The sequence below is a fragment of the Ranitomeya imitator genome, chromosome 4 (genome assembly GCF_032444005.1).
Source record: "Ranitomeya imitator isolate aRanImi1 chromosome 4, aRanImi1.pri, whole genome shotgun sequence".
Lineage (NCBI taxonomy): Eukaryota > Metazoa > Chordata > Amphibia > Anura > Dendrobatidae > Ranitomeya > Ranitomeya imitator.
Window position 1 is genome coordinate 534,748,101 of NC_091285.1, and position 22,327 is coordinate 534,770,427.

Consider the following 22,327-nt stretch of genomic DNA (forward strand, 5'->3'; position numbering starts at 1 on the left):
ACTTCTGAGCAGTGCAGCTGTGAATCCAGCACTAAGATAAGCTAAATGCAGCTGGATCTTCGTCTGCCTTTGCTTGTTTTCTACTTTCTAGAGGACAGTAGGTCTCAACAAATTAGTATACAAAGCAGAGGTGCTCAAAAGGACCTGCTTTCTTTTTAGCTGTTAACCCCTTCCCGACCTGTGACACAGCGTATGCATCATGAAAGTCGGTGCCAATCCGACCTGTAACGCATATGCTGTGTCACAGAATGATCGCATCCCTGCAGGCTAGGCTAGGTGAAAGGGTTATCTGTAATTTCACCCAACCTGCAGGGACATGAGGAGTGGTATTTCAGCCTGGGGGGGGGGGGGGGGGGGGCTTCTACCCCCCGTGGCTACGAACGCACTGATTGGCTGTTGAATGAAAATTGGTGAAATATTACAATTCAGCCATGGCTGATGCTGCAATATCATCGGCCATGGCTAGAGCCCGCGATCTGCCCCCTCCACCGCCACCGATCCACCGCCCCGTCCTCCATCCTGTCCTGTCCTGTGCTCCGCTCCCCTCCGTCCTAATGTCCGCTCCACCCTCAGTCTGATCTCACCCCCCCGCTGTCCGATCCCACCACCGCATACTTATCGACCTCCAGTGTCCCTCCCGGGGTCCATCAGTGCGTTTTAACTGCAGATTTTTCAAAAACTGTGTGGAAAAATCCTCACACGAATCCACAATGTGGGCACATAGCCTTAAGGTTAGGGCTGGAATTAGCGTTAGGGTTGGAATTAGGGTTAGGGTTGGAAATAGAGTTAAGATTAGGGTTAGGGGTGTGTTGGGGTTAGGGTTAGGCTTGTGGTTAGGGTTATGGTTAGGGTTGGGATAAGGATTAGGGGTGTGTTGGGGTTAGGGTTGGGATTAGGGTTAGGGGTGTGTTGGGGTTAGGGTTGTGGTTAGGGGTGTGTTGGGTTAGGGATGTGATTAGGGTTATGGCTAGAGTTGGGATTAGGGTAGGGGTGTGTTGGGGTTAGTGTTGGAGATAGAATTGAGGGGTTTCCACTGTTTAGGCACATCAGGGGTCTCCAAACGCGACATGGCACCACCATTGATTCCAGCCAATCTTGCGTTCAAAAAGTCAAATGGTGCTCCCTCCCTTCCGAGCCCCGACGTGCGCCCAAACAGAGGTTTACCCAAACATATGGGGCATAAGCGTACTCAGGAAAAATTGCACAACAACTTTGGGGGTCTAATTTCTCCTGTTACCCTTGGGAAAATAACAAAATGGGGCTAAAACTTATTTTTGTGTGAAAAAAATGATTTTGCATTTTCACGGCTCTGCGTTATAAAATTCTGTGAAGCACTTGGGGGTTCAAAGTGCTCACCACACATCTTTATAAATTCCTTGGGGTATCTAGTTTCCAATATGGGGTCACTTGTGGGGGGTTTCTACTGTTTAGGCACATCAGGGGCTCTGCAAACGCAAAGTGGCGCCCGCAGACCATTCCATCAAAGTCTGCATTTCAAAACGTCACTACTTCCCTTTCAAACCCTGACGTGTGCCCAAACAGTGGTTTACCCCCACATATGGGGTATCAGCGTACTCAGGACAAACTGGACAACACCTTTTGGGGTCCAAGTCCTCCTGTTACCCTTGTGAAAATAAAAAATTGTGGGCTAAAAAATAATTTTTGAGGAAAGAAAAATGATTTTTTATTTTCACGGCTCTGCATTATAAAGTTCTGTGAAGCACTTGGGGGTTCAAAGTGCTCATTGCACATCTAGATTAGTTCCATGGGAGGTCTAGTTTCCAAAATGGGGTCACTTGTGGGGGAGCTCCAATGTTTAGGTACACAGGGGCTCTCCAAACGCGACATGGTGTCCGCTAACGATTGGAGCTAATTTTTCATTCAAAAAGTCAAATGGCGCTCCTTCCCTTCCGAGCCCTGCCGTGTACCCAAACAGTGGTTTACACCCACATGTGAGGTATCAGTGTACTCAGGAGAAATTGCCCAATAAATTTTAGGATCCATCTTATCCTGTTGCCCATGTGGAAATGAACAAATTGAGGCTAAAATTAATGTTTTGTGAAAAAAAGTACTTTTTCATTTTTATGGATCAATTTGTGAAGCACCTGGGGGTTTAAAGTGCTCACTATGCATCTAGATAAGTTCCTTGGGGGGTCTAGTTTCCAAAATGGGGTCACATGTGGGGGAGCTCAAATGTTTAGGCACACAGGGGCTCTCCAAACGCGACATGGTGTCCGCTAATGATTGGAGCTAATTTTTCATTCAAAAAGTCAAATGGCGCTCATTCCCTTCCGAGCCCTGTCGTGCGCCCAAACAGTGATTCCCCCCACATATGGGGTATCAGTGTACTCAGGACAAATTGGACAACAACTTTCAGGGTCCACTTTCTCCTTTTACCCTTGGGAAAATAAAAAAATTGCTGCTAAAATATCATTTTTGTGGCTAAAAAGTGAAATGTTCATTTTTTCCTTCCATGTTGCTTCTGCTACTGTGAGCACCTGAAGGGTTAATAAACTTCTTGTATGTGGTTTTGAGCACCTTGAGGGGTGCAGTTTTTAGAATGGTGTCACTTTTGGGTATTTTCAGCCATATAGACCCCTCAAACTAACTTCAAATGTGAGGTGGTCCCTAAAAAAAGGTTTTGTCAATTTTCTTGTAAAAATAAGAAATCGCTGGTCAAATTTCAATTTTATAACTTCCTAGCAAAAATAAATTTTGTTTCCAAAATTGTGCTGATGTAAAGTAGACATGTGATAATGTTATTTATTAACTATTTTGTGTCACATAACTCTCTGGTTTAACAGAATAAAAATTCAAAATTTGAAAATTGCGAAATGTTCAACATTTTCGCCAAATTTCTGATTTTTTCACAAATAAACGCAAAAATTATCGACCTAAATTTACTACTAACATGAAGTCCAATATGTCACGAAAAAACAGTCTCAGAATCGCTAGGATCCGTTGAAGCGTTCCTGAGTTATTACCTCTTAAAGGGACACTGGTCAGAATTGCAAAAAATGGCCAGGTCATTAAGGTCAAAATAGGCTGGGTCATGAAGAGGTTAATAGCCTATCTCACTCTGGTACAGTGTAAAGGAACAGAACTGATTGATGGTGCCTACATTTTGCCAGATTTTTTGGGGATTGTTCACGAAACAGATTAGGTATGCAGATGCTAGAAGAAAAGATGCTAAAATTGGTGCTGTCACACCAAAAATATAGCATTATTCCAGAAAAAAACACAAAAATTGAGCTTGACTTAAGTTGGTTCACATGCAGCACACAAATGCATGTTCACATTGGCCATAAAACATATAAAATCTACAAGAGAAAAAATGAGCAAAATCCCTGCTGTAAATAAGTAAAAAGCAAAAAGTGCATCTAAATAACAGAGTTTTTAGTAATACTGTTTTTGATCAGAAATAGTATAAAAGCTAAAAGTTCACCAAACAGATTAGGTATGCAGATACTAGAAGAAAGGATGCTAAAATTGGCACTGTCACACCATAAAATATAGCATTAATCCAGAAGTAGAGTAAAAGATGCTATTTTTTTAATGCACTGTCTTAAAAGGTTATGGATTTTGAGGAACTGCTCCCCTTCATCAGACCTAAAACAAGGCATCCTCTTACAATGCTTCTGGACTGATCCATTAGAGTGACAGCGACAATTTTAATAATTGTTTTATAATATATACATACCTTACTGTGTTGGCTGTCTGTCTTGTATTGAGCAAGGCATATTTGAGCTGTTTTTGGACAGTAAATAAATTACAAAATGTTCTTGTGTTTGCTTGTACTAATAATATAAGCAATATTTGTTGAAATCATAATGTCAATTTAGGATGTAAGAACCAATAGCCCAATTTCAGTAAAAGCCTCAAAATATATATTTGCTTGTAGTAGTTACCCCAAATTCATTTTACCAAATGCTACTCCCACGGGTCCTGTTAGATGATATATGGCAGTTACTCTTTTTTTTTTCCTTAAATAGGACATTTTACAACATTTTACTTGTTGAACTGGACACAGGATGTAATAGTAGCTGCAGAGCTGAGTAAGATTTTTTTTTCACCACTAAATTGTCGAGATACTAGCAATCAAAGTATTTGGTACTTACTGAGCTCATTTCTTGTTAAGTTTAAGCGGATGTTATCAGGGGGTTTTCACCAGGGGTGTATATGAAGCTATGGCTGGGGACTACCACGGTGCAGGAAGACTACCGTACACAAGATGAGGTGCAAACAACAAAGGGCAGATTTATTGGAAGGCAAGGAATGAAGTGGATGAGGAAGGTGCAAACGGGTATGCAATTGCATAAGATAATTTACAAGAGTTGTATTCTTTAGCTGGGCCGTCAAGTAGCACGGTGCTCCAACTATTACAGACTCTATATACATCACACAAGCAAATTCAAACACTAAAAGAATGATGTTACTCTACGTATAGCCTCCCTGGTCTCTACTAAGCAGCCACCTCTGCCAGCTCCATGAAACGTGGTCTTCTACTTGATTCTGGGTCCTGGAGGTGCTCCTGGAAACTGTAAATCCCTTTCTCGGTATCTTCGTGGCTTCTCAAACTAGCATAGGACAGCCACCCTTGCTGCACCCGAAGAGTCCATGCAATTTCACGAGTCCACTCCATCCCAGGCTGTGGGACCTCTTTTACAGCTACAAGCTGTTCTCTGCAGCAGCTTCTGCTCACACACTCCCAAGGCTCAACTCGTCCCCTTTGCACATTGCAGTTCATTTACACAGTCTATTGCAGTGGGGAGCAGAACATTCCATCACACCAGACAAGGGGGTGATGTCTCTTAAAGTGGCAGCGTGTTCCTTACTGTCCATAATAGCACCACCCCCCTACATATACTTCTTCTCCCTGTATGAGTCTGACCAATAATAAGTAGGCAGCAACACGGTAGAAAAAGAACAAGAAATGCCCCCACCATAGCTTGAAGCAAGTTTCTCTTATAACCCCTCTATTAGCTCTCCTCCTCTCATAGCACTGGCAGTTCTGCTGTACTGCCTCTCGCGTCACACTGCCTATCCTGTGCTAAGAGCCCAAAGCTGTTAGTATGACAGTTATCTCTGTGGTGCTCACAGCAACTTGTAATCCATCAAGTGAGGTCATAGCAAGCTGTCCTTAACCCATCAGACATAAGTGTGATTACTGCAATGAACATGAAACGGAGGTCCACAAAAAAGCAGGGTATCATACATAAAGATTTTATTAGTTCAAAATGAACAGGATGACAAAGATAATATTATGCTCCCTGAGGAAGCCCATGCGAAACTGATGTTTGGGCTGCTGGCACAGCAGGTCCACACAGACTGATTATGTGTATGATGATTCCACTCTTTGAAAATGTTTAATTTGACCCTTAATAGTTTATCATGCATAGACTTTGCCCCTTCCCCCACATTTATGCCACACTGGGCTAATTAACCCTTTGATTTAATATAGTGGTTATCCATTTATCTACCACCATATCTGCGATACTCTATGAGTAGATATCAATTTCAAACATATGAACTGGCACTTTATATCCTCCCTGATTCATGGTAGATGTTTTCATTTGGGTGGGTGACCATGATTTCTGATTTCTTTGTGATCGCTACAGGAATCTTAATTGCCCTAGCCTGCTATTTGTTGTAGACTTGCAGCCACAAACACCTGTGATTTTCTCCACATGGCCTGTTTTAATTTTAATGTTATGTTTGTCAGCCTGTTCCTTTTGAACTAATAAAATCTTTTTGTAGGATACTGCCTTATTTGAGGACCGTAGCTTCATGTTCATTGTAGGAATGAATCATTAAGGAGTGTCCATTGGCTATTATGTGTGGCCATTGTATTCAGGATTGAAACAAGTGATATATTATGTATCTGGTTCAGATGATATTGATCATATAAGAGTGAATACTGGTACATCTCAAGGTAGATAGTGTGGGGTGGGGGGAGGGGTAGTACAGCAGAGCTAACAATGCTATGAGGAGAGCTGATAGAAGGGTATGTAATGTGACACAACTAAACTCAGCTTCACTGCCCCTTCCCAACAGTGACTATATAGGAGGTTAGACCAGATGATCAATGCTGAACCATAACATCTTACACACTGATAAATCTGCTCTAAGCTATGGTAGGGGACTGTTCTTTTTCTGCTTTTATGCTGCCTGATTATGATTGGTCAGTATTATACAGGGAAAAATACACATCCCCAGTAAAAACGCTCTGATAGCACCCACTTGGATTTAAAAATTAACTCATTAAGAGACAAATACTTTGTTAATATTTGATTGCAACAGAGAAGCGAAATAAAAACAAACAAAAAAGAAAACAAAAAATCAAAAAGGTTTTATTCCATTCTGCAGCCACTATTACATCCATGTGTCAAGTTCAACAGGAAAAACTTGTTGAATGGTCCTCTTTAACGCTTTAATGAAAGGTTAATTTATATGGTTAAGAAGTCAAATAGAAGTAGAACTTCTGTTCTCCAGTATATCTACCCTGCCAAGAAAATCTCCACAACGTAGTGTTTTGGATCCCTGTGCCTTGGCCATGGTGAGAGAGAGAGAGGGGGATACTGAAGTTAACAGCACTCACAACTGATTTTCCCTTTGATTTAGTTTTTTGGAAAGTATGGGTCACTTCCTTGTAACAATGTCTTTTGTATGACGCATTATTTTAAGATTCCAAAATCTGTAACAAGTTGCTAAAAACTAATGAATAGACGATAACATTATTATAGCTTGACCTACAAGTACACCTTTACTGATTGTAAATTAATTTAGATACACATAGAAAGATATAGGTAGTCTTTAGGTACAGCCCATTTTAAAATGATAAGGATTTTTAATATCCAGAGTAAAAATTGTTTAAATGCTTTAGTTATTATAATAAACCTTCATAATGATGAATTTACTATATTGTCATGCAACACAACACGGCCCTGGTACTTTTCATTTTATAATCTTATTTCATGTATCTAAATTGAATTCAATTTATTCTGATTTTTTACAGGTTTTCTGTCGTTCATTTTTCATGTACTCGGCTAGATTCAATCACAACTGGAAGCAAAATGAAGCACTGGAGCAAATGGACATGTTTACAGGCAGCAGGCGCATATCAGGAAAAAATACATGGTATACAGTGCAAAACAAAGCTGACGGAAAGCAGGAATCCAGGAGACTTTCCCATGTTTCACTTGTGAATTTGAACTTTTGTTTACATTTTGGACCTGAATCACCAAGAACGATGTTTTTCATGCTGGTATTAATGAGGGTCAGAGCTGAAGTCAGACACTCCTAATTCATTAAGAGATGCACGTCTCTTAATTAATCTGGTTCATCTGAACACTGGCATGTGGCATTCTATGTGCCTCCATGTGCGCCTCACCTCTAATTTGTGGCATAAGTAATACCACCGCTCATCATAAATATGACAAATTCTTGCAATGACTACTGAGTATATACTACCATAAATATATTTTAGATTTATTTGTGACTGTAAATCAAATATTATTTATTATATTAGTTCCCTAGTTTCCTATACAGGTCCTTCTCAAAAAATTAGCATATAGTGTTAAATTTCATTATTTACCATAATGTAATGATTACAATTAAACTTTCATATATTATAGATTCATTATCCACCAACTGAAATTTGTCAGGTCTTTTATTGTTTTAATACTGATGATTTTGGCATACAACTCCTGATAACCCAAAAAACCTGTCTCAATAAATTAGCATATTTCACCCATCCAATCAAATAAAAGTGTTTTTTTAATAACAAACAAAAAAACCAACAAATAATAATGTTCAGTTATGCACTCAATACTTGGTCGGGAATCCTTTGGCAGAAATGACTGCTTCAATGCGGCGTGGCATGGAGGCAATCAGCCTGTGACACTGCTGAGATGTTATGGAGGCCCAGGATGCTTCAATAGCGGCCTTAAGCTCATCCAGAGTGTTGGGTCTTGCGTCTCTCAACTTTCTCTTCACAATATCCCACAGATTCTCTATGGGGTTCAGGTCAGGAGAGTTGGCAGGCCAATTGAGCACAGTAATACCATGGTCAGTAAACCATTTACCAGTGGTTTTGGCACTGTGAGCAGGTGCCAGGTCGTGCTGAAAAATGAAATCTTCATCTCCATAAAGCATTTCAGCCGATGGAAGCATGAAGTGCTCCAAAATCTCCTGATAGCTAGCTGCATTGACCCTGCCCTTGATGAAACACAGTGGACCAACACCAGCAGCTGACATGGCACCCCACACCATCACTGACTGTGGGTACTTGACACTGGACTTCAGGCATTTTGGCATTTCCTTCTCCCCAGTCTTCCTCCAGACTCTGGCACCTTGATTTCCGAATGACATGCAAAATTTGCTTTTATCAGAAAAAAGTACTTGGGACCACTTAGCAACAGTCCAGTGCTGCTTCTCTGTAGCCCAGGTCAGGCGCCTCTGCCGCTGTTTATGGTTCAAAAGTGGCTTTACCTGGGGAATGCGGCACCTGTAGCCCATTTCCTGCACACGCCTGTGCACGGTGGCTCTGGATGTTTCCACACCAGACTCAGTCCACTGCTTCCTCAGGTTCCCCAAGGTCTGGAATCGGTCCTTCTCCACAATCTTCCTCAGGGTCCGGTCTCCTCTTCTCGTTGTACAGCGTTTTCTGCCACATTGTTTCCTTCCAAGAGACTTACCATTGAGGTGCCTTGATACAGCACTCTGGGAACAGCCTATTTGTTGAGAAATTTCTTTCTGGGTCTTACCCTCTTGCTTGAGGGTGTCAATGATGGCCTTCTTGACATCTGTCAGGTCGCTAGTCTTACCCATGATGGGGGTTTTGAGTAATGAACCAGGCAGGGAGTTTATAAAAGCCTCAGGTATCTTTTGCATGTGTTTAGAGTTAATTAGTTGATTCAGAAGATTAGGGTAATAGGTCGTTTAGAGAACCTTTTCTTGATATGCTAATTTTTTGAGACAGGTTTTTTGGGTTATCAGGAGTTGTATGCCAAAATCATCAGTATTAAAACAATAAAAGACCTGACAAATTTCAGTTGGTGGATAATGAATCTATAATATATGAAAGTATAATTGTAGTCATTACATTATGGTAAATAATGAAATTTAACACTATATGCTAATTTTTTGAGAAGGACCTGTATATGTATTTCCTATTTATTAATGTCAGTTTTATAACATATACTGCTGCCTACTGTAACTAGTTATCACACAATCAAAAGCAGAGGTGTTGATTCCTCATACAATGAGGTGCGAGAAAAATTATTTGGGAAAAATTTACCTTGTATTTTATATGCCACTTTGAACCATAAATCCACTGGAGTAAGGTGCACCATATTAATGTGAACCAGAAAATGGATTCTCCGCAAGCTTCAAGTTGGTGTATATATCTGCTACAATGTAAGTTAATTTTATGTGAATGAGACTGGTGTACATACATAGGGAGACTATAGACATTATTTTCTTTTCTTTTGTTGTTTTTTCTCGTTGGTTGGTGGGTATCCATAGCAGGATCTACTTGGGGCCTGTCCTTGTCAGGACAGCAGTTCGTGGAGGGTTCACAGGGAAGACAGTGGTTTACATATTATTTCCCTACCCTCTTACCTGGCTAGTAAAATCGGTACCACCTTCCTCCTACAATCTGAGGGATTTCCCTTATTTGTCCGTCTAATTGGTAAGACTGCTCCAATTTTTTACCTTGAGCACTGTTTCACTTGAGCACGGTTTTCTTTTTTGTTTGTGTTTGTTAGGATCCATATTTTAACTAGATGTATTAAAAGTTATGTTTTATATAATGGATATCCTCTATTGCTGTTATTATATTCGATCCTGAAGATATAGACAGGGCCTATTCCATTATATGCCTTAGCTATACTTTATTGGTGTACATACATGCCATAAGAGACACTGAGACTGGTTTACATACATGCCATAGGAGACACTGAGACTGGTTTACATACATGCCATAGGAGACACTGAGACTGGTTTACTTACATCCCATAGGAGACACTTAGACTGGTGTACATCACATAGGAGACACTGACACTGGGGCTGGTGTATTTATGTGTCTCCTATGGCTCGGATAAACTAGTCGCAGTGTCTCCTATGTGCTGTACATACACTGGTCCCAGTATCCCCTATGTGAGCGGGACTGGTATATATATATCACATAAGAGGCACTGGGGCTGGTGTATATATATCACATAGGAGATGCTGAGACTGGTGTATTTATGTGTCTCCTATGGCTCGGATATACATACACTAGTCCCAGTATCCCCTATGTGAGAGGGACTAGTATTTATATCACATAGGAGACGCTGGGACTGATGTATATACAGCACCTAGAAGACACTGGGACTGGAGTATGAAAACACATACATATATAGTGTCTCCTATGTGATGTATATGCACCAGTCCCAGCGTTTCCTATGTGATATATATATCAGTCTCAGTGTCTCCTATGGGATGTATGTACACCACTCCTAGTGGCTCCTATGTGATGTATATACACTATTTCCAGTGCATTCTACATTATATATACACACCAGTACCAGCGTCTGCTATTTGATGTATATACACTAGCCCCAGCATCTCCTATGTGATATATACGCATGATCCCAATTATCTCCAATGTAATATATACTCCAGTCCCAGTGTAAAGTTTATACATCAGTTCCAGTGTCTTCTGCGTGATGTATATTCACTGGAACTAGTGTCTCCTATGTGATTTATATACACCAGTCACAGCATCTTCTATGTAATCTAGATATACCAGCCCCAGTGTCTCCTATGTGATGTATATTCATCAGTCCACTGTTGCTTTGCAGTGCTGGGCCCAACAGTATCTGCAAGGAGTTTGCTAATAGGGATTTTAGATTTTGAGCCCCAATGGGTACAGTGATGACAATTTATGTAAAACACTGTAGAATATGATGTTGTTTTTTAAATAAGCATAAGAAATAAACAGTGTTTCCTTTGTGATGTATATACAGCATTCATAGTGTCTCCTTTGTTATGTATATATTTCAGCCTCAGTGTCTCTTATATGATGCATATACAGCATTCTCAGGGTCTCCTTTGTGATGTATATAGCAGTACCAGTGTATCCTATGTGATATATATTGCAGACCTCCCACTGGTTGCGTTAAATAAATGCAGTGTGAGCAGTGATGAATTTCCAAATTTGAAGAGACATTTGGAACCACAACTTTTAAAAGTGTTTGTACGAACTTGCTGCTGCAATCAGTTTCTTGCGAAACTTAACATTGCACAGAGTTGACTACGCTCCAGACAGACGCAAACCTGGAAAATCAGTTGCAAGTAGCAACATCATCAATATCACCTGACATCACGCACCGCACCAAAGTGAAGCAATTCCAGCCATCTCATTAGAGGAGAGCTAATCAAATGTTTGACCATTATGGGTTTGGATCCTAAATCTTCCAATAATCAGTTGGTTTATCTAAGAGTAGTTGCAGCTAGCCATTCATTCTCACTACAAAATTTATCATTATCTGGTTCTCAGGCCAGTTCATGGGAAACCACATAATACATAGCTGTGCTTAGTAATTCATAGACATGGAAGCCTACTAATGTTCTTAAGCGGGTATTCCAGCCATGAAAAATTCTGTCTAGGTTCCAGGTGATGTGGATACAGAAACAGCTGAGGTTGTCCGAGCTCCTGAAGAAACTCCTATAGAAATGAATGGGAGTTTCGGAAACAGATACAAGGTTACAAGGTTTCCATAGCTCGACCTCCGGAGGTCAAAGCATGGGTTGAGTTATTCTCACCTCAGCCAAGAAGGATTTATGGAGTAAGACTTGATGCATATGATTTCTGTAATGGCTCTTTTAGTACATCACCCACAAATTGAGCAATACACAAAATACAACTGAAAAGTAAAGCGCGATAAATTATTTTCCAACTCCTCCACGGCCGCATTATCATGTTAAGTGACACTTACTATACTTAATGCCATGCGTCCCTCAGCCCAGATGGTTAATTCTGAAGCTACAATAGACACGCAGATTGCAGCTCAATTGAGGAACTTGCCAAGTTTAAGAGTATCTAACCAGAATTAAAATGATGCTTGATTCAATAATCAGTAATCCCGATAACAGCAGGAAACTAGCATTATGTTAAATATTGTCGGCACCAATGTCATTTATCGGAGATCAGATTAAGACAATTATAGCCCAGCTTTGTGAGCGGCGTTATCTCTCACAGGAAATGGAATCCGTTCTGTGACAGTGGCAAGTAGAGGATAATTCAGACGCACTTTCTTTTCGCAGCTTTATTTGAAGATCTGTGATTTAACTGTGAAAATGAAGCTGAACACTTTGGCAATTTTCAGGACACCTTATCCTGCAAAAACACTGGGGTGAAATCACAACATTATAATTACGGTACATTAGAATGGGTAAACTAAACTTAGTAACTTGTCAAAGCCAACTCCAAACTTTCCAAACAGGCAGGTTAAGGTCTTGGCCTGAGTTTCTTCACCTCTGTATATGTAGGGATGAACGGAATCATGCAACTGATACCTGACCGAACTTTAGTCCAAAGTCAGGTCCCAGGAAGGTAATGAAAACTCAGTGCAGTATAGAGGATAATTATTAGTGTCACTATGTATGGATGTTACTGTAAATGTCAGAAGGACGGTAAAACCTAGGATTTACCGGTCAATCTGGACATTCACCGAGGCCGTCGGTAAAAGCTCAAAATGAAAAGTCAAATTGGACTTTTACCGGTGAAGTCTTGGTAAATGTGAACATTTCTCAACAGCGTTGGTAAAAGTCAGAAATATCTGGTGTGAAGATGGAACATCTGACTTTAACCAAGCGCTGTTGGTAAATGTGCACATCTACCACGGCTTCTTGGTAAATGTAGCTGAGACGGGTGTAATAAAAAGTGTAAGCCACCGCGCATTTGCATTTTGAAGAATACAAATATTTCTAACGATTAAGGCCTTCATCAGAGTCGGAAATTGCGTTTAGTTAACTTTTACCACCATCATCTGCTGGTCAGAGTCAGAATTCTGTGACTCAAAGTGACTTTTACCAACACATGCTGGTAAATGTAAAGATTTACCTATTCGCCCAGGTAAAAGTCCAAAATCGTTCGTTTATATGGAATACATCTGACTTTTACCAACGCTGTTGTGAAATGTTAACATTTACCAAGACTTCACCGGCAAAAGTCCAATTTTACTTTTCATTTTGAGCTTTTACCGACGGCCTCAGTGAATGTTCAGATTGACCGGTAAATCCTAGGTTTTACCGTCCTTCTGACTTTTACAGTAATATGGACACTTGGCTGAGAACACAGCAAATCTGTCACCAGGTTTATCCTAGCTAATGTAAGAGCAACAAAATGTAGGGACAGAGACCAAGATTCCGGTAATGCGTCACTTACTAGGCTGCTTAGTTCAGTATTTATTAATTAAATCACTGATTTATCAGCAGGAGATTCTCATTAGGGTCTAGTTATTCTGCTGCCATGTAAACCAACAAGATCTGTTGCAGATAAAACAGTTTTTAATCAAAAGTGTAACAAGCAGTAAAGTAAGTGATACATATCTGGAATAAGGGTCTTTGCCCATATATCATGCTGCTCTGAGATGGACTAATTAAAAAATAATGGGTGACAGATTCCCTTTAAAGCATACTTATCTGTCCTTTACACAAAAACTGTAAAAAAACATGTTTTTGTAGCCTCTGTTACAAAGAGATAAAATTGCTCTTGGTACACAGACTAGTCTACGTATAGAAAATCTCCTGGTTCTTAGTAATTTGACATAGACTCTTTTTAAGAGGGTTTTTTATCTTCATCAGTATTCTGCCAGCACTATAGGAGCAGGGACTTCCTTTCCCATCCTTCCATGTATGCACTGATCCTGCCATTGTCCAATGATTTGACTGCTTTGAACTGAAAGCTTTCCATTTTTTTTGATGCTAACATGCAGTTTGACAGACAGCAAAGCAGGAGCAGAAAAACAACGACCTGCCTTTTCAGGATCTCTGATGCTAGAAAGTGCACTTTACAAGAGACACTGGTACATTGAACTGATGTTTCATGATTAGATAATATCATTCTTAAATACTCTGATTTGCTGACTTGTCACACAAGCTGTCAAGTGAGATCAGATTGCCTGAAAATAAAGTGATAATACAGGGTTTAAGAAGGGGAGCGGACTGTGATCACATCTAAAGAAAGTTCTGCACTCAAACGGCTTTCTGATTGAAACTCCTGACTGACAGGTAGATTTTCTTCCAAATGATAGGAATTTCAGCCATCTTTAATGCTATTTGTCATACATAACTGACATGAGCACGCATTGAAGGAAAAAACAAACCAATGCCAGAATTGCCTTTTGTTCCCCTACCTCAAAACCCCCGCAAAATAAAAATCCCCCATCAAAGGTTGTATACAGCTCTGGCAAAAATTAAGAGACCACTGAAAAATATTTAGTTTCTCTGATTTTTCTCTTTATAAGTATATTTTTGAGTAAAATGTAAACTGTTCATTTATTCTATAGACTTCTGACAACGTGTCCAAATTTCCAAGCAATAAATTTTGTATTTTTTTTTCTGAAAAGCAGAAATGGTCAAAATAAAAAAAAACCCTGAGTGCTTGCAGACCTCAAATAATGCAAAGAAAACAAGTTCATAATCATTTAGAAAGAACAATACTAATGTTTTAACTCAGGGAGAGTTCTGAAATCAATATTTTGAGGAATAACCATGAGTTTTAGTCACAGCTTTATTGCATCTTGGCATGCTTTCCACCAGTCTTTCACACTGCTCTTGGCTCAAAAAGTAAAGCAGTTCTTTGTTTGATGTCTTGTGACCAGGGCCTGACTGGGACTAAAATTCAGCCCTGGCATTTGAAGTTACACAGGCCCACTTGTCACATGGTGACTGTATAATATCTTTGCACACTTGTAGGCAGGGCCGGTTTTAGGCAAAGTGGGGCCCTAGGCAAAGTTTAAAATGGGGCCCCAAATGCTAACATATTGCACATCACACAAAAGCATTTCGGTTGTATTTACAAGCGCTGATCTCAGGCCGCTAATCGAGTTTGATCAACAATACTGAAGTTGTTCAACGCTTGTTTCCCAGCCTCTTTCCACCAGCTGAGGAATAATGATGAAACAGAACAATCACTAATAGATCACTAACAGATCACCATACAGTATCATGTTATCAGCAGCACATCTACAGTTTACACCCACGATGTGCTGCTGAGAACAATGATTTTTGTTCCTGCAAAAACAATCTGAATATGCAGCATTTTACTTGTTTAGTAAAATACACCCCATAGTCCTCCATATATTATAAGGTGCCCCACAGTCCTCCATATAGTATAATACACTCACTATAGTCCTCCATATATTAAAATACACTGCTCAGTCCTCCATATAGCATAATACACTCCTCATAGTGCTCCATATAGTATAATGCACTGCCATAGTCATCCATGTAGTACAATTCACTTCCCATAGTATAATGCACCTCATTGTTCTTCATATAGTATAACGTATTCCCCATAGTCCTCAATACAGTATAATGCAGCCCACATACAGTATAATGCAGCCACCACCCTACAGAATATAATGCAGCCACCCCAGAGTATAATGCAGCCACCCCATAGAATATAATGCAGCCCCCCTCATAGTTTAATGCAGCCCCCTCATATAGTATGATGCAATCACCCCTAAAAGAATATAAATATAATACAGCCTCCCATAGAATATAATGTAGCCCCGAATAGAATATAATACAGCCCACCTCCCCACAGAATATAATGCAGCCCCATCAAAGATTATGATGCAATCATCCCTCATAAAATCTAATACAGCCCCCATAGAATGTAATACAGCCCACCTCCCCATAATATATAATGCAGCCCCCATAGAATATAATGCAGCCCCCATAGTATGTAACACAGCTTCCATAAAGGCATCAAAAGAAGATAAACAATAGGGAAATTCAAAAACCGTGTAACATGTTGTCCCCTTAAAAAATATAATTTTAATCAAATAATCTTAAAAATACCACTTCCCAGTGAAAACAGAGAAAAATATATAGACGAATCTGCTAGTGCACCTGTCCTCATACAGTAACCCTGCGCTTGCCTGCTGTCCCTTCCTAACAGTGGAGGTTGGCACCCTGATAGATTATTTGGCGCCCCCACTCCGCGACGGCTAACACCTGCTAGCCCTGTTAAGTAACTAGCCAACTATAGGGGGGAAAACAATGAGCAATTAAAAGAAATGAAAGAAAGCGTAGGGTAAAGAAAGCTAAGAGTGTTAGGGGTCGAGTTCCTGCCTCTGCACAGGGGGAATCTCGGGCCATCTCCGCTGCGGTCTCCCATTCTTCTCCTGCCACAGTGGAGCTTGCTCAGCAGAGACGTCGATCCCAGCGTCTCGCTCAGTCTGACTCTGTGCTTAGAGTTACTGCTGCGTTTCCTGCTTCTCCCATTGAAGTCAGTGCTGGGCAGCGGCGAGCGGATGTTTCTGGGGCTAAGTCCTGCTTTTTACATTCTGAGCATGCCCAGAGTAAGATATCTCAGTGGAGATCGAGGGTCACATGATCAGATACTGCAGCTAAGGTCCTTGTAGCTGCTAGGACTAAATCCTGCTTTGCACTCTGAGCATGCCCAGGGCGAGATCTCTCAGTGGAGATCCAGGGTCACATGCTCAGGTGCTGCAGCACTCCATTGGTCCTTCTTTGGAAGGTCCTAAACATGCTGCAGCTATTTAAGCCTCGCATGGCCGCATGGCCATGCGCTAGTATTGTCTTTTGTAAATGTGTGTGTGTTGTGAGTGAAAGTCGTTCTTTAAAATCCCCTCCCTATTGTATGACTTCTCGCGGAAGGTGGGTGATTGCTACCTAGCGCCCGACTTAGCCATCAGCACGGTACACACATTACAGCGTCTTATTGCTGTGACCGCCAGTGCGGCGCCGTGCGCTTTCTCTGCGCTTTCCTAACCCAAGCCTGGGTGGATAGTGGCGTCCGCCAGTGCGGCACCGCACGCACTCTCGTGCCTCTAAATATATTCTCTTGGTGCGGTACCGCGGCCCTGTGACTCAACAGGGTTTGCTTCCTTCACACTGGGTGAAGTTAACCCAAGTGTGTATTCATATTGTACCGCCATCTCGTCCGTCTCTACTAGCAGCAGGGTTTTCACCTGCACGGTGGACCTCGGACGGCGAATGCACCTAATACCATTACACCTTATACTTGGTGCGTTCCGCCAGTCCTAACAAAGAGGACAGCTGCGATTGGGCTACCTCCCTGCAAAGCGCAGATACTGGTAGCCGGAAGACCGAGGTTGTGAGGGACTCGAAGACTTACAGCAGAAATTGGCAAGACAGCTGGACTTCACGTCACCTGTCTGCCCTAAAACTCAGGAGACACAGTGGCACATAGAGCCCGGGTCATGATAGCGACCCTGTAAAAAGCTCGAGCTGCCGTCATACGAGTTAGTGTCTCAACTTTATGGAGGAGAGAAAGAACTGTGAGGACCTTAACAGAAGTCACAGGCAGTAGGGGACTATACCACCGTGCTAGTAAAAAGGCTTTTAACTCCACCTGATAAGGAGGACTCTGAACTCGCTTCCAAGCCGGCCAGACTCTGCCTGTACCTGTGATCTGGTGCCCTGGAATGCGGTTGCCTGAAGCCTACAGTAAACCAGGTAAAGAGACTGCAAACCTGTGTCCTCCGTTTCTTTACTGCACCGCTCACTATCCTCATCTATACATTGGGAGCCCTGGGGACCTACTTCACCTGTGGGAAATTATACCATTTTAGCTGCCATAACATTACCCCAGAGGACTCTTTTAAGCACCGTCAGTCCCCACTGACCGAATACCACAGGTAGTGTCATGAACACAGACTTTATTCCAAACCCTTTTAAAGATATTCCCTTTTACTTGGGCACCCAGGGCCACGGACCGGGTCGCCGCCACCTTGACATCCCCTTTAAGTACCGAACCCGATACCTAGTACCCCACGGACCTGGCAGGCGACTCATATGATCTCAAAAAATTGCTCATTTATTTTTTTAACTTTCTTGTGCAAAAGCAATAAAATTAAAACAAAAACAAGTTTCAAATAGGATTTATTACCATAATTGTATTGACTCCTATTGTGAAAATAAATCAATAATTATCCCAAATGATAAATACTGTAAGAAAGAAAATACGAAAAACTATTTTAGAATTGCTGTTTTTTGTTTTTCCACCTACCAAAAATGGTAGTTAAAACTACAGTGCAGAAAATAAAAAGTTATGGGTCTTGGAATACAATGGATAATACAATGAATATAAAAAGTTCACACACCTCTGTTACAATTCTAATTTTTTGTCATCTAAAAAATCATACCAAGAAGAATAATTTCAGAACTTTTTCCACCTTTATTGTCACCTATAATCTGGACAATCCCATTGAGAATTGACGGGGAAAATATACTGTAAATGAGCAAACTAAAATATTGGTCATGTATAATTCAGAACACACTCTTATGTTTGGGATGTTTCTGTGTTCAGAATTAGGCAATCACATTAACGCTCATGTTAAATAGTAGGCAGTACACGGCTCCCATCATGAAATTGCTTCTGATTGACCCAAGATAAAGTTTAAATGTTCTAGTAGGATTTTTCTAGCATTTTCTTAGTTGGATTTTACTGTAAAAGTGATAATTTGTATATAGCTTAAAACACACCAAAGGGATCTCATGGTTGAAAGTTACCAGACAGAAGAAGGGTACAAAAAATGTGAATGCATTAAATACAGGCAGGCAATTATGGGGACCGAGGAGACATGGATCATAGACCAAAGATATCCCTATGACTGCTCGGCACTGATACCCATAGGACTGCTCGGCGCTGATACCCATAGGACTGCTCGGCACTGATGCCCATAGGACTGCTCGGTGCTGATGCCCATAGGACTGCTCGGCGCTGATGCCCATAGGACTGCTCGGCGCTGATGCCCATAGGACTGCTCGGCACTGATGCCTATAGGACTGCTCAGCGCTGATACCCATTGGACTGCTCGGCACTGATACCCATAGGACTGCTCAGCACTGATACCCATAGGACTGCTTGGCGCTGATGCCCATAGGACTGCTCGGCACTGATACCCATAGGACTGCTTGGCACTGATGCCCATAGGACTGCTCAGCGCTGATGCCCATAGGACTGCTCGGCACTGATACCCATAGGACTGCTCGGCGCTGATACCCATAGGACTGCTCGGCGCTGATGCATAGGACTGCTTGGCGCTGATGCCCATAGGACTGCTCGGCACTGATGCCTATAGGACTGCTCAGCGCTGATACCCATTGGACTGCTCGGCACTGATACCCATAGGACTGCTCAGCACTGATACCCATAGGACTGCTTGGCGCTGATGCCCATAGGACTGCTCGGCACTGATACCCATAGGACTGCTTGGCACTGATGCCCATAGGACTGCTCAGCGCTGATGCCCATAGGACTGCTCGGCACTGATACCCATAGGACTGCTCGGCGCTGATGCATAGGACTGCTTGGCGCTGATGCCCATAGGACTGCTCGGCGCTGATGCCTATAGGACTGCTCGGCGCTGATACCCATAGGACTGCTCGGCACTGATGCACATAGTACTGCTCGGCGCTGATGCCCATAGGACTGCTCGGCGCTGATGCCCATAGGACTGCTCGGCGCTGATACCCATAGGACTGCTCGGCGCTGATGCCCATAGGACTGCTCAGCGCTGATGCCCATAGGACTGCTCAGCGCTGATGCCCATAGGACTGCTCAGTGCTGATGCCCATAGGACTGCTCAGTGCTGATGCCCATAGGACTGCGCGGCGCTGACGCCCATAGGACTGCTCGGCGCTGATACCCATTGGACTTCTCGGCGCTGATACCTATTGGACTGCTCAGTGCTGATTAGCATCGGGGCATAATTCTTATTTATATAAGGTAGCAGCGTTCTTTTGATGGGGTTGTAGGAATGTCAGCAAAGACAACTGAAATCAGATCAACATAGTTTATATAAGAAAAACTTTGTGACAGGTTTCCTTTAACATGTTTATTAAACTGAATAATCCAAACTTTCTTTCTTCTTTTGCTCATTCCATCACACAAAAAGTGTAATAAAAAATGATTAAAAAGTCATATGTACTAGAAAATAAAACCACTAAAAAAATAGGCCAAGGAACACATGGGAGACTGGTCGTTCAGGTGGGCCCGCTCAGCTTTTTCCCACCCACTGCCATAGAGTGACAGGTCTCTCCCTACATGCATGTACAGGCAGAGACCTGTCAGTCACTTGCAACAGGCGAGGAGGAGCTTCCGGGGACACATCTGTCTGACTAGTCTCCCCTGTGGCTCCATCTCTGGTGGCTATTGAACTATGATTTTCTCTGGAACACAGTGACATTTCAGAATTAAGCACATATGGCTGAAATCATACAGCCAGTGTATGAGACATGTTGCCAGTGGTGCATGACACAGGAATACAATGAACTCTAAATAAAGATTCCCTTTGTCACGCACCACTCTCTTTTCCCTGCTCTAGGCAGAACTGTATATAGTCTTGTATGTATTGCTTCTTCCCAGCGTAACTTCAGTGTGGTACACACATTGCAGAAAGACAACACCTGCTCCTAAATCCAAAAGCTTTAACCCCTTCCCGACCCATGACGCCACGTAGGCGTCATGATAGTCGGTGCCAATCCGACCCATGATGTTGTGAATTCTGTGGCTGAATTCACTCCTGTGGTCACAAGTGGTACTGCAGCTTCTGAGCTTCCTCCTTCAGGTGTTCTGGTGAGCTCGTTAACTGCTTCATTACTTAACTCCGCCTGATGCTGCTATCCTTGCTCCTTGTCAATGTTTCAGTGTTGGATCTGAGCTTCTCCTGATTGTTCCTGTGACCTGCTGCTCTGTATAGCTAAGTGCTTTTTGCTTTTTTGTTGCTTTTTTTCTGTCCAGCTTGTCTTTTGTTTTGCTGGAAGCTCTGAGACGCAAAGGGTGTACCGCCGTGCCGTTAGTTCGGCACGGTGGTTTTTTTTTGCCCCCTTTGCGTGGTTTTGCTTTAGGGTTTTTTGTAGACTGCAAAGTTCGCTTTACTGTCCTCGCTCTGTCCTAGAATATCGGGCCCCACTTTGCTGAATCTATTTCATCCCTACGTTTTGTCTTTTCATCTTACTCACAGTCATTATATGTGGGGGGCTGCCTTTTCCTTTGGGGAATTTCTCTGGGGCAAGTCAGGTCTATTTTTCTATCTTCAGGCTAGCTAGTTTCTTAGGCTGTGCCGAGTTGCCTAGGTAGTTGTTAGGCGCAATCCACAGCCGCTTTTAGTTGTGTTTAGGATAGGATCAGGTGTGCAGTCTACAGAGTTTCCACGTCTCAGAGCTCGTTCTTGTATTTTTGGGTATTTGTCAGAACACTGTGTGCGCTCTGATCGCTAAGCACACTGTGTTTCTGGATTGCCTTCATAACACCTGTCATTAGCAAACATAACAGTACAAGGAGCCTAACTAATGATTCTCAATAGAGGGAAAGAAAAAGTTCTGACATCATTTTTTTTTTTTTTCTGCTCTGTGTTCACTTTTTTTTTTTTCTCCCGCTCTGTGTTCACTTTTTTTTTTTTCTCCCCTAGACATTTGGGTGATTCTGGACACAGGTGTGGACATGGATATTCAGGGTCTGTGCTCTTCAATGGATAATCTCGTTATAAATGTACAAAAAATTCAAGATACTATTGATCAGAAATCTATGTTAGAACCAAGAATTCCTATTCCTGATTTGTTTTTTGGAGATAGAACTAAGTTTCTAAGTTTCAAAAATAATTGTAAGCTATTTCTGGCCTTGAAACCTCATTCTTCTGGTAATCCTATTCAACAGGTTTTGATTATTATTTCTTTTTTGCGCGGCGACCCTCAAGACTGGGCATTTTCTCTTGCGCCAGGAGACCCTGCATTGAGTAGTGTCGATGCGTTTTTCCTGGCGCTCGGTTTGCTGTACGATGAGCCTAATTCAGTGGATCAGGCTGAGAAAAATTTGCTGGCTTTGTGCCAGGGTCAGGATGATATAGAAGTATATTGTCAGAAATTTAGGAAATGGTCAGTACTCACTCAGTGGAATGAATCTGCGCTGGCAGCTTTGTTCAGAAAGGGTCTCTCTGAGGCTCTTAAGGATGTCATGGTGGGATTTCCTATGCCTGCTGGTTTGAATGAGTCTTTGTCTTTGGCCATTCAGATCGGTCGACGCTTGCGCGAGCGTAAATCTGTGCACCATTTGGCGGTACTG

At 41.9% G+C, this 22,327-nt stretch overlaps 1 long non-coding RNA gene across 1 annotated transcript in view; it reads left to right on the forward strand.

Annotated features, from left to right (window-relative positions):
• LOC138676691 (uncharacterized) overlaps nucleotides 1-11,004 on the forward strand; it is a 143,736-nt gene extending 132,732 nt beyond the window's left edge. The window contains exon 2 of the long non-coding RNA XR_011320808.1: nucleotides 7,016-11,004. This is a non-coding gene — a long non-coding RNA (uncharacterized lncRNA). The remainder of the gene's footprint in view (nucleotides 1-7,015) is intronic.
• The last annotated feature ends 11,323 nt before the right edge of the window (nucleotides 11,005-22,327 follow it).